Below are 13,112 nucleotides of genomic sequence, written 5' to 3' on the forward strand. Positions count from 1 at the left end.
ACCCATGGGGTAAAGGGATACGTGGTTACCTTTAGGATGTGGGGGCTTAGGTTACTACTGGGGTGCAGGGTAGATGGTCACCTGTAAGATGTGAAGTGCGTGGTTACTGATTGGGTGCAGAGGTACATGGTTACCTTTAGGATGTCGGGCTTAAGTTACTTATGGGGTGCAGGGTAGATGGCTATCTATAGGATGTGAAGTACGTGGTTATGGAAGGGGTGCAGGAAGTCTGTGGTTAGTTCTGGGTGCCAAGGCACACTTTATCCTCCCGCAAGGTGGTCGAGAGATGTATAAGCCACTTCTGACAACTTTTTCTTAAATGCCCTTCTCCCTTAACATGGAAAACAAGGTGCTAATCACACCAATGTTAAATATTGAAGCAGATTTTTCAGGATATTTTATCACCAGAGTGTTAGTAAAGCTAGTTACTGGAAGGTATGAAAAATAATGCAATTTCACTTTTGTGAGAAAGACCTTTGGAGCGATATTAACCCCCCATTCCATATTTAATAGATGTGTTATCATTGTTACAATAAGAATCATCCCTGACCCCTTGATACTCTATTGTTGCAGGCCTTATTCCTGGAATTCTTTCATGCGTGATAATTCATGTCATCCTCACAACAGCCTTTTGGGCTCCATATGTTCATAATCCCCATTTCACAGACAAGGAAACTGAGGCTCGGAGGATTTCCACAACTTGACTAAGCTCAAGCAGCTACTCAGTGCTGGCATGGGGCTTAGAACCGAAGCGTGTCTAAGATCAACACTGTGACCTTTTCCCTGCTGCTGCTTGCAAAAGGAGATGGTCACTCAAAACCCACCAACCTACCACATGGGGACAAAAGCCTTGCCCGGTACTGAAATGACAAAACCTCCTTTGGGGGCAGGTTTTGAGTTGATATAAACACAGTGAATTTCAGGGTTGTGTCCCGGGGCCCTTTGGAAGACAGAATTCCTGAAGGAGGTAAAATGTGGACTGGAGCAGATGCTTAGCCCAAGAGCAAACCTGGGCTCGGGGCCACCAGGCTGCCAGAGCTGGTCTCGCAGGGCTGATGATGGAGGAGGGGCTTGCAGAGCTCCTGCAGCTGTGATGCGGGCGGTGCTGGGACTGAGGCAAGCCTGGGATGTCTGGTGTAGGCCTCATGTCTGTACCTCTTCCTGCCCCACCTGGGCCAAGCCGGAGGCAGAAGACCCCATTGCTGTTCCCTGGCCTCTCCAGCATCTGGGAGCAAGAGGGAGACAGTGCTGTGTACAGCTCAGGAGTGATTTAAACACTCCTCCAGCTCAAAGGGGAATCTTGGATTCCATTAATTAATACATCAATAGAAGCCAATGGAGAAAAACATGTCTTGTTATCTGGCTTCTCAGATGCTAGACATGGGCTCATTAGCCTTAAGCATATCAGCCCGATAACACTATTTATTCCATACAGAATAATGATCTACTTTAGGGGAACACTGCAGTGAACCGAAAGGCCGCGAGCATCCATTATCACTGCTCCCGCACACCCGGGCATTATTGCCATCTGCCATAGAAACGGCAAACACGGGGTGCCTGGGCACTGGGTGCCAGCCTGCTCCACCACCCTGCACACCTCACCAAAGCACCATCCCTCACAATACAGCTACAGAGGTGCCCAGTCACCCTCACATCAGGGATGGGCACAGGTAACCTGGCTGAGGTCATACCTACTAAGAGACAGAGTTGGGATTCAAATCTGGGTCAGACAGACAAAAGAATCTGAGTTATTTCCACGGTATCATACTTCCATGCAGATACACACAGGGAGACTCAGCACAAATTCCCACATGATAGAGAGGGGAAACCAACATAAGAAAGCAAGAAGAAGGTGATCAACCCACATTAACTTCTCACTGACCATAGTCCAATAAGGGTAAACAATTTAACAGATTGTACCATTGTTATTCCTGTTTTCAATGACATAATCTGTCTGATGACAGTGTGTTCAGTAGGGGCCGTTAGAATTACAATGCGTTCTGAACCAGTCAGCCTTGAAAGCCAACACACAAAAATAATAAGCATCACATGTTGTTGTGTTAGGCTCACGCAAGGCCATTTTAAGATGCTGAGCGCTCCTGGTAGAGAAAGTAGCCTCCAGTTAAACAGTGACCATTTTCATGGGCAACCACGCCGACTGGTAACCAGTGGGCAGGATTCAGTGCCCCATGTCTCCAGGTCTGTAGTTCCGGGATCTTAAACGTAGGACAAGACAACTGCAGGGCAGGGGACGTCTAGGAAGATCTGCCTCCATGTTACTAATAGCTTCATCCTTCTCCTGCCCTTTCTGATTTTGGAAACTCCTAAGAAGCTCTCAATTCACAAAACTACACAAACTACGGGGTCCAGTTATCCATCTCTCAATCAATCGGGTCAACCCACAGCAAGCACTCATCAACTCCTCCCTCATCAGGGACTCCTAGGATGTGCAAGAAAAAGGATTCAGCAGCATGATCCCCAAGGCCCTTTCAGTACAGGAGGCCAGGTGAGAGCTGAGCCCATCTGTCATCGCATGCTGAGCCAGCCACGCTGCTGAGATGACACAGAACATGAGAGTTCAGAGGAAGAGAGCCCACTGGGACCTACAGGAGCCACTGGGGGCTTCCAGGAGAAGGGAGGGACCTAAACCCAATCTTGAGGGGCTGCTAGAAAGAAGCAGCATGGACAAGAAAGAGCTGCTTGAGCAGTGACTTTGAGGGCACTGAACTGACCACATGCAATGGTATAAATCAGGTCAGCCAGGGGAGGTGGGCAATGAGAGCTAAGTAGTTGGAGGGGCACCTGCTAAGGGGCTCAGTTGTCACATCCTGGGCAGTGAGGAGCCATCCCTAGAGCAGGCATGGAACCATCTGCCACAAACACACACACACCTCCCACTGGCAACGATGGCCTTGTTATAAAAAGGAAGAAAAAGGCATTCCAAGGAAAGGGGTGTGTTTCCATTTTGGTAATGGGACATTCATGGTAGTGGCAGGTGGGATAGGTCAGCTCTGTGCAGGAAACCGGAAGCTGTTTGGGCATCATTAAAAGCACTATATACTGCCCAATGAATGACCTGGCAAAGGCACAAGCACCACTTCCCCTCTCATGGTGACAGCCCAAGGAAAATGCGTGATGCTTCATCGCAACAGCACTGCGGTTGTGCACTGCCCACAGCCCACTGCTCACACTTCTGACCATAAAAGGAATGCAGACAAAGCCCCCTTCTACATAGGAGCAACTTTGTGAGGAGGGAGGACTGACTAGAGGAGTCATTAGAAATAATATTTTTTTCAAATTAATAAAATGCAACCGTCCACACTCAAGACCAACACCTTGTAAAATTAGATTTCTAAAAGATGTAGGGAAAACAAGGCCAGCACTAGTCAGAAGTGGCCAAACAGAGAATTCAGGAGGGAGAATTCGGCTACTTCAACCCAGGAGACATTGGCAGGTGTCTGTCACTCTGGCCCTAACGCGGTCACTCTGTTTGGGATGACAGGCTCTAAATCCCACCAACTGGAAGGTGCTGAGTGACAAGACAGAGAAAAAAGAATGCCTCTTTCCCTTAGTCCTTTGGGCCTATATCAGAGGGCAGTGGGAAGCCTGAGGTCCCAAGCCAGGGAAATCCACAGCACAAGTACCATCTCTGAGATGTGGTTGCTGAAAAATACTATTTCTCTATTTCTGCCAACAGACTGAGTGGGAAGGAACTCTGGGTAAGTATCCATTACAGAGAGGACTCTTAAAATACTAAGGCAAAGGTCCGGGCACAGTGGCTCATGCCTATAATCCCAGCACTTTGGGAGGCCAAGGCGGGTGGATCACTTGAGGTCAGGAGTTTGAGACCAGCCTGGACAATATGGTAAAACTCCGTCTCTACTAAAAATACAAAGATTAACCGGGCATGGTGGTGGGCACTTGTAATCCCAGCTTCTCAGGAGGCTGAGGCAGGAGAATCACTTGAACCTGGGAGACGGAGGTTGCAGTGAGCTGAGATTTCACCATTGTACTCCAGCCTGAGCAACAAGAGCGAAACTCCATCTCAAAATTAATTAATTAATTAATTAAAAATACTAAGGCAAGAATAGACAAGATCATAGTCCTCTTTTCCATGCCTGATCTGATGTTCCTTGGGAACGTTAGGGTAGAGCCCATGAATGGCATGCTCTCACCGTAGCCCCAGCACTGGGCCTCCCGTATGGTAAGTGCTCCATAAACATCTGTTGAATCAGCGAACATGGTCAGCTACAGAGACATTACTAAGAGACCCCCAGGCCTGCCCACAGTGCTCCCTGGGTCAAAGTTATGGCTTCTCCCCTCTACCAGGAGCCCTCGGCATCTCAAAAGTCTCAACATTTCCCTGGTCTGGCTCACTCAGACCAGCGAGCCTCACCCTGCACCGTTGGTTATCATGCTCTGAAGAGTCAAATCCCTAGGTTCTGTCCTATTCAAACCATAGGATTTTACTCTTAGGAGCAACTCTTCAGCAAAAGTTAGATGCCTCAGTGCTATGGGTGGGTTATAGGTTTCCTGCAAGAGAAGAGACTTGAGCTCCCATACGTGATCAGCATCGTCCTGTGAGAGCAGGGTCTCTTTTTACAGGCTGCAACACTTGGGTGGGTGATGTGTGCTTGGTAACTGACACCACTAGCTGGGCAGATCGACCCAACCCAAGCGACCAGTGGGACACTCCCCACCATGTGACCTCATGTCCCACAGATCCCCAACAGTCACCTTGTCTTCCGTGTCATGCCCAATATCCTGGAGGAGCCCACCTGTTTATTTCGCCTGTTCCTTCCCCAGCCTTTTCCTCCTGCTTCCACTCAGCCCAGCCCTACTGATCTTGTGCAGCTACATGGCCGGTCTTCCACCTCACTGAGCCTATTCTCGAAGGCTCACCCACGGCTTCACCTGCACAAGCCCAGTGCTGTCCTGGGCATCTCTGCTACTTTCGGCCCGGTGGGTACCCCCAAGTCTCTCCTTGTCCTCATATTGTGAGGCTCAGCTTCTCCCACTCTCTTCCTTACTTCTCCAACCACCCCACGAACTACCAAGGCAGCTTCCCTCCGCACTTGCTGAACTAAATTCCCTCGTGGTCTCTCCTTGGCCTTCTTTTCACTTTCCTATCTATCCCTCTTGTTCCTCCAAAGAGTATCAATCCGAGCTCCCCAAGAGCAGGGATATGTTCTCTCCCCTGTGTACCCCTTAGCACCAGCAAACACTGCATGCCACAGACATTTAGCGCATACTCGGTGATTGAAGCCATTCTGTGGGTGCAAAGTGAATGAGCCCACTGCAAGAATCGAAAGCCTTTTTTCTTGTTTTTTCCTGCTACAAATGTTGAACCATTTGCTTTCAAAGGTGGTGGTTCTGCACACAGATGAGGAGCTAGAGACTGTGTACATTACTATGGACTGAAGGTTTGTGCCTTGCCCCCCAAATTCATATGTTGAAACCTAATCTCCAGTAGGGTGGTATTTGGAGGAGGGGCTCTTAGGAGATGGTTAGGTCATAAGGACAGAGTGCTCATGAATGGGATTAGTGCCCTTATAAAAAGGGACGCCAGAGGGATCTCTTCTCCTTCTGCCATTTGAAGACACGACACAAAGATGGCACTCTAGGAATCAGAAAAGAGAGCCCTTGGTTTCCCCAGCCTCCAGAGCTGTGGGAAATGAATGTCTGTGATTTATAAGCCATCCCGTTTATGGTACTTTGTTATAGCAGCCGAACTGACTCAGACACACTCGGCCCCCTGCTCGGCAAGGCTGAGGCAGAGCCGGCTCCGCTGCGGAGTTTGGAATATTCCCGAGGAGAACTCTCGCACAGAGAGACTCCACCGTCCTGGCCCAGGTCTATTCTTAGCCCTGCTCACAGCCGGTTCTGAGGAGAAGGCTGGTTGTCGTTAAGCACTCAGCAGCGCCTGGCTTTCTCCATCCAATCTTTGGTGAAGCCTTCTGTTTCCGCCTTCAGGTATTCGATTCATCCCTGTCCTCATAGCAGGATGGGTGGGGAAGGGGGAAGGAGCCATCTGGAAGAGGTGCCCAGTCCTTTCCTCTTTCGGCTCCAGCTCCTCCGTGTTCCCCACTCCCACCCCGGTCATCTGGGCCTTTATGTTATTTTTACAGGACTGGCTCAGAACACAGCCTGCCATGGTCTTACTCCATCCTGGAGGGTACTGCTGCCCTCTGGATGACGCCTCCTTCATTTATTGCCGCAGTTCCCTTAGGCTCCAGGTAGGGTTGTGCGTGGATACGGGCCACAAGGAGGATGTTCTGGGAGAAGGTCACCAGCCCTGACGGCCCCATCTGGACAGAGAGGCTTTACATGCTGCCCCCTGACTCCTGTGGCCCTGCCAGGAACAATCCCATTGAGACACAGCCCTCCCTGACTCAGATTCCACCTTGGGAAGGAGACACAGCCTCCTCCTCTGTCAGTCCTGGTTCCTGGAACCGGCTTCAGCCCAAGAGAAATGGTGGAATGTGCATGGTTTGCTTTCAGACTCTTCTCCTCTCTTCATAATTTCATTCATTCATTCATTCATTCATTCATACATTCATTCAATGTTTATTCCTATATTTCCTTAGCTCTGATCTTAGTTTGGATTCCCACAAAAAGCAGGCACTTGGTGAGACAAGGATATGGGTCCAGATTGTTCATTTAAGAGATGATCCCAGGAAATAGAAATGAGAGATTGGGGACGTGAGATAGGAAAGGAGGGACATCGATCCTGAGTGCATTTATGGGCAGGTCACCACCGTGGACAACTGGAGCTCAGTCCTGCAAATGCCGTCTGAGAAAGCAGAGCGAATGCCAATCTCGGGGTGTTTATGCACTGATGCTGTATCCCTTTGCCTGAACGTTGCCCTGGGTGCATTAATCTCCAGCATGACCAGGCTTCCTTGCAAAGAGCTGATGAAGCTCCCATGGTTCTTCATCCTAGAGAAGCTGTCAGTGACTGGGAACTGTCCGGTGAAACCACAGATGGGTTCAGAGTGAGCTCAGGAATATGGAGCAGGATGTTGAGAGCATTCCCTATGGCCTCATGGTGGTCATTTTGCAGACACTGATTGCACACACAGGTGCCAGGCACTGTGTTGATGCCATGGGGATGTCCCATGCTGGCTTTGAATAAGCACGCCCTCCAGGAGCCAACTATATGTTTAATAGATTGAGTGGTTTCTTTCCAGGAACTTCATAGGGGAAATTGTAGTCCTGTTAAACTGAAATTCAGGAAGGCTGGGTTTGAAACTGGTTCTGTGGACATCACTCTACCTTTGCACTCATTCACTTATCAACGTGGAACATAAAGCATACAAGAAGCTCCCATCATGGGTCACCATGGATCCAGAAATGAGCCACGCCTGCTGCCTTCAAATGACCCACTCCAGTCAAGGAGCAGAAAAACACAACCGGCCCTGACATGCTACAGGGAGTTCCACATTCTTACCCAGAGAGAGGTGCTTTGGGCTCACCAAGAGGAAAATGATTATTGACCAGGGATGGGTATAGAAGACTTACCGAGGAGATGATGCCAATTTTATACCAGGAGCAGACAGTAATCATCAACTGTCTCAGAAGCTTCCTTCTTTCTGTGGGTTGCAATGTTAATTTTCATTTGAAAGTCCTTTTGGGTAGAGCATGATTTAGTTCAGCACAAGTCACTCTAGCTTCTTTCAGTGACCGAATCTGTCAGTCCCACCCTGATCTGCATGACAATAAAAAGTATTCAGGAAACACAGTGGGACCACCCTGTGCATAGCTGCCTATAGAAGCTTTATCCCTCAACCTCTGGCTTCGTCCCTTTGGACGGCTATCACGGAGTACCACAGCCTGGGGGCTTATACACGACAGAAATGTATTTCTTACCCTTCTGGAGGCCGGAAGTCTGAGATCAGGGTGTCAGCCAGGTCAGTCCTGGTGAGGGTCTGCTTCCTGCTTCACAAGCAACTGTCTTCTCAATTTGTCCTCACTTGGCAGAAAAAAAGGGTGAGAGAGCTGTCTGGGATCTCTTTTACAAGGGCACCAATCCCATGCACGAGGGGTCCACCTTCATGACCTACAGGCCCCCAAAGGCCCTGCCTCTTACCATCACATTGGGGGTGAGGACAATGTATAAATTTGGGGACACAGACATTCTGTCCACACATCCCCGCATCCTGGGTTTCAGGTTCCAGGCTTCCTGGCCTGCCTGCTGGATGCAGAAGCCACCAGGGACCTTTGGATCTCTGCTCCGGAGCACACCGACTCTTCCTTCTGGAACCTTCTCAGGCACTTTCTCTCACCCCCTCACATCCAAATCCTATTCTTCGTGCAGGGTCCATTACCTCACCCATAATATTTTCCTTGCAAGGGGCTGCTCTTTTTAAATGTTACCACTGCTCTTATGCGCAGTCTCACTGACATCGAATCACATGATGGAATCGTGAAAGTAAGATTTCAGGTGCAGATGGACAGGCCATTAAGGAGCTATCTGTGAATGGAGACTCGTCCCAGAATTTAGGGCCTCGCATTGCATGCGTTAATGTAGCAATTTCTTTCACTTTCTTTCTTTTTTTTTTTTTTTTTTTTGAGATGGAGTCTCACTCTGTCACCCAGGCTGGAGTGCAGTGGTGCCATCTCGGCTCACTGCAACCTCTGCCTTCTGGGTTCTAGTGATTCTGCATTCTGGGTTCAAGTGACTCTCACTCTCGTGGCGCTGCCTCCTGAGTAGCTAGGATTATAGGCATGTGCCTCCACACCCTGCTAATTTTTGTATTTTTGTAGAGACGGGGTTTCACCCTGTTGGCCAGGCTGGTCTCGAACTCCTGACCTCAGGTGATCTGCCCACCTCAGCCTCCCAAACTGCTGGGATTACAGGTACGAACCACCATGCCTGGCCAATGTTACAGCAGCATTTCTGACTTGGGTCCTTCCTGAGGTCATCAAGCAGTCATGAGTTTCCTGAGAGCAGGGCCCATGCATTGCTCCTGGTTGTACCACCAATGCCTTGCACATGACCCCGGAACTAGCGCATGGTCGTGAAATGTTGAGTGAACAAAAGCTTCTCTCCAGATACAGGACAACTGATCAACAACCTCAAGCACTATTTCCATGCTCTGCCTGACCATGGGGGTCATGGGAGCACATTCTAGAATCAATAAATTCTTTCCTCTGAGATTACAAGCCTACGTCAGTATTTATGAAGCCACCACAACTATCTTTAGATATCATTTGGTGAATATTACACAAATAACCTTTTCGATATAAGAAGTGTGCTTATTTTCTTTGTCTGGAAACTCAACATCTTGATCTTTTCTGAGCTCTCAGCATTCTCTTCTGTGGAATGGGTTTGTAGGACATAATCAACTCTCTTTCCTTCCTGCACTCCCATAAAATAAGTCCAAATATAAAACATGGCTTGTTGATGGCCTGATCTGGGACATTCGTCTTGCTGACAAACGTTTTCAAGGGAAACAAAATATTTTAAATGTCTGGTGCCACACAGCAGCATTCTTCACTCCCCCTCCAGAGGGGCAGACAATGAATGGAAGGCAGGGTGCGGGTCAGGCCATCGTCATGGCTAACAAATGCTCTTACACTGCTTCATCTGTCTCCTGGCTCCTGTCTCCGCCTGGCCAGACATCGACACATTCCCATCCTCTCCTCAGATTAGGAGGACCTAAGTGCTGGGGCAGTAGGTCTTTGGAGAAGGAAATGATTCATGCCCCAGCAGAGCAGGCTCCCAGCCACCTGCTCCCACCACCCTCCAGGCCCCGGGGGCACAGAGGCATGACCGAGAGGGGCTCAAGTCTCCCTGGGCGGATCTATTACATGCATTAAAATAATTTACGCTTGGCCCTATAAAGCGTTTAATTCGTCGTGCCATCATCCATTCCAGAAGCGTTCCTCTTCGTCGTGAATTATTTTTGAAGTATTTATGTGGACCTCACCGAAAATCACCCCAGTCAGCAAACTGAGAAATGGAAAGGCATTAAGAGGAGGCGTTGACCCCAGGCTCACAGGCTGGAGGGTGGCAGGGGTCAGCAGGGCGAGAGAGGGACCTGGGGTGGCCGCAGCAGACGCTGGCCAGGCTGTGGGCTCTGTTATCCCTGCCCACAGCTGGGCATGGGCAGGGTGCATAAGATTTTTTAAATATTAATAATTCTGTGGAGGCATTTCCAATTGGAAAGCACTTCTCCGTGGTCTCACTTGCTGCCCGCAGTAAGCCTGGGCTGCAGATGCTCACAGCCTCCTCTCCTACAGATGAGGAAACTGAAGTGCAGAGAGATGGAGGGACGTGCCTCGTACAGTAGATTTGGACTGGATCCAAGTTTCCCGTTTGCAGCCACAAGTCCCTCTGTACGGAGCTGGTCTTAGACAATCCTGGCACGAAGGGCCATCAGACTAGCTTTGCCAGGCCTTCCCACCACACTCAGACACAGCCCGTACTAAAGGCAAACAGGACCACGCCCAAGTTCTCCAAAACACTGCCGGTCTGCCATGGAGTCGAGTCATTATTACTCTGTTTGGGGTCACTTTTCTGAAGACTGTAGAAGGAGCTCCCTTTTTTTTTTTTTTTTTTTTCTTTTTTTTTGAGACAGTCACTCTCTCTGTTGCTCAGGCTGGAGTGCAGTGGTGCGGTCTTGGCTCACTGCTACCTCCGCCTCCCAGGTACAAGCGATTCTCCTGCCTCAGCTTCCTGAGTAGCTGGGACTACAGACTCACGCCATCACACCAGGCTAATTTTTTTGTATTTTAGGAGAGACGGGATTTCACCTTGTTGTCCAGGCTAATCGCGAACTCCTGAACTCAGGCAATTCGCCCGTCTCGGCCTCCCAAAGTGCTGGGATTACAGGCATGAGCCACTGTGCCCAGCCCTTTTTTTAAAAAAAAGAAAAGAAAAGAAAAGCTAAAACATTCCTATAAAAGTCTGGTGATTGTTATCAAAGATAATTGTGCTGGGAATTTTTATTTATTCAATATCTATTTATTTGAGGTTCTACGTGTTGTAGTAGACACTCTTTGTAACAGGGTTGTGAATGGTTGTGAAGGTTGAGTGCCCTGCTCTCATGGAGTTTACATTCTCATAAAGAAGGTAGACCATAAGCATTTAAAGAAAGGGGTAAGCAAGGTATTTCCAGATAGTGATTACTACCACAAAGAAGAGAGAAATCGAGTACCTGGGGGAAGAGAAAAGGCTGGTTGGAGAAATTGGCAAGGCCAGAGCAAGCAGGGCCCCCAGTGCAGGCCATAAAAAGAATGACAGGCCGGACATGGTGGCTCATGCCTGTAATCCCAGCACTTTAGGAGGCTGAAGCAGGCAGATTGCTTGAGCCCAGGAATTCAAGACCAGCCTGGGCAACATGGCGAAGCCCCTTCTCTAAAAAACAACTACCAAAAAAAAAAAAAAAAAAAAAATTAGAGGTGTGGTAGTGCGCACCTGTAGTCCCAGTGACTCAGGATGCTGAAGTGGAAGGATCACTTGAGCCCAGGAGGTAGAGGTTGCAGTGAACCAAGACACACCACTGCCCTCCAGCCTCGGTGAGAGAACATGGCTCTGTTTCACAAAACAAAAGAAAACAAAACAAAACAGAAAAGGAATGCCATTCTGATACACCCTACCAAGTGGCTGGACCTCAAAAACGTGATGCTGAGTGAAAGAAGCTAGACACAGAAGGTCACATAATGTAGGATGCCACATATATACAATATCCAGAATCAGTAAATCTGTACAGACAGAAAGCTGGCTGGTGGCTGCCAAGGGCTGGGGAGAAGGGGGAACAGGCAATAACCGCTGAACTGGTTTGGGGTTTTCTTTTCTTTTCTTTTTTTTTTTTTTTTCTGAGACAGAGCCTCACTCTGTTGCCCAGGCTGGAGGTTGCTCACTGCAAACCTCTGCCTCCAGGGTTCAAGAGATTCTCCTGCCTACTCTCTTCCTGAGTAGCTGGAATTACAGGCACCCACCACAATGCCCGGCTAACCTTTTTATATTTTTAGTAGAGACGGGGTTTCACCATGTTGGTCAGGCTGGTTTTGAACTCCTGACCTCAAGTGATCCTCCTGCCTCGGGTTCCCAAAGTGCTGGGATTACCGGCGTGAGTCACAGTGCCTGGCCTGGGGTTTTCTTTGGGGGTAATGAAAATAACTTAAAATGTACTAAATGCCACTGAATTGTACACTTTAAAATAGTTAATTTTATGTTAGATGAATTTCAGCTCAATTAAAAAAACAACCCTGATATTTCAATATCACGTGGCCATGTGGACTCTTCTACGTCATTTCCAGCCCAATGGCCTCTTTTCCAAAGCCCTGTGGGGCCCCTTTCCTGACCATCTCTAAAGCCCAGACCTCCCACTCCCCTCTTGGTTCAGGGCTCTCTTTTGGAACAAGGCTTCCGGGCATCTGCTGGCAGCCAGCAAGTGCTTCTCAGAGCTTAGCACTAAGGGCCTTCTTTGAGCATTAATTGACCCCCACTTTCTAAAGCTCTGTCTGCTCTGGAATTGCCTCATTTGTTGAATTCTGCTGTGACTGGGCAGGGGGTATAGCAGGACACAGGGACCCTCCTTTCCTGTCCTCGCCGTGTCCCCAGCACCCAGCACAGGACCTGGCATGACTCAAACACAAAAGATTGCCCACCCAGCTCCTCCCAGCAGTGCCTCCACCTCACGCCCCAGTGCTGCCGGGGCCCAATTTCTGATAAACGCAGTGATCCTGGGGAGGAAATGGGCAACGATTTGGGAGGAAAACAGTTAAGTGTTAATAATTAAAAAGATAAGAGACTCTGATCCTTGTCCGAGTCATGCAGTGAACAGCAGGCTCCGCGCAGGACCCGCGCGCCCTCAACGGTGGCCCAGGCCACAGCGCGCCCCATTCGGGCCCAGGCGTCCCCTTCCTCGCCAAAAGACGAATCCTTAGGGACAGGCTGGCTCAGGGCGTTCTCCCTTTGCGGCCAAAGTTCTTTATTGCTTTGATCCCTTGGAGCCACTGGGCTGGTCTGGAGCCCGAGGCCGCAGCGGGTGCGTGCCCGAGGATACCCGCCCCCACCCGCGGCGACACGCAGGCCCCGCGCGCCCCCGCCTGGCGCCGCGCCCCGCTCTGCGCCTGGCCCGGGCGCACCTCTCCAGGCGCGC

Source organism: Chlorocebus sabaeus, chromosome 6, assembly GCF_047675955.1.
Source record: "Chlorocebus sabaeus isolate Y175 chromosome 6, mChlSab1.0.hap1, whole genome shotgun sequence".
In the NCBI taxonomy this organism is placed as follows: domain Eukaryota; kingdom Metazoa; phylum Chordata; class Mammalia; order Primates; family Cercopithecidae; genus Chlorocebus; species Chlorocebus sabaeus.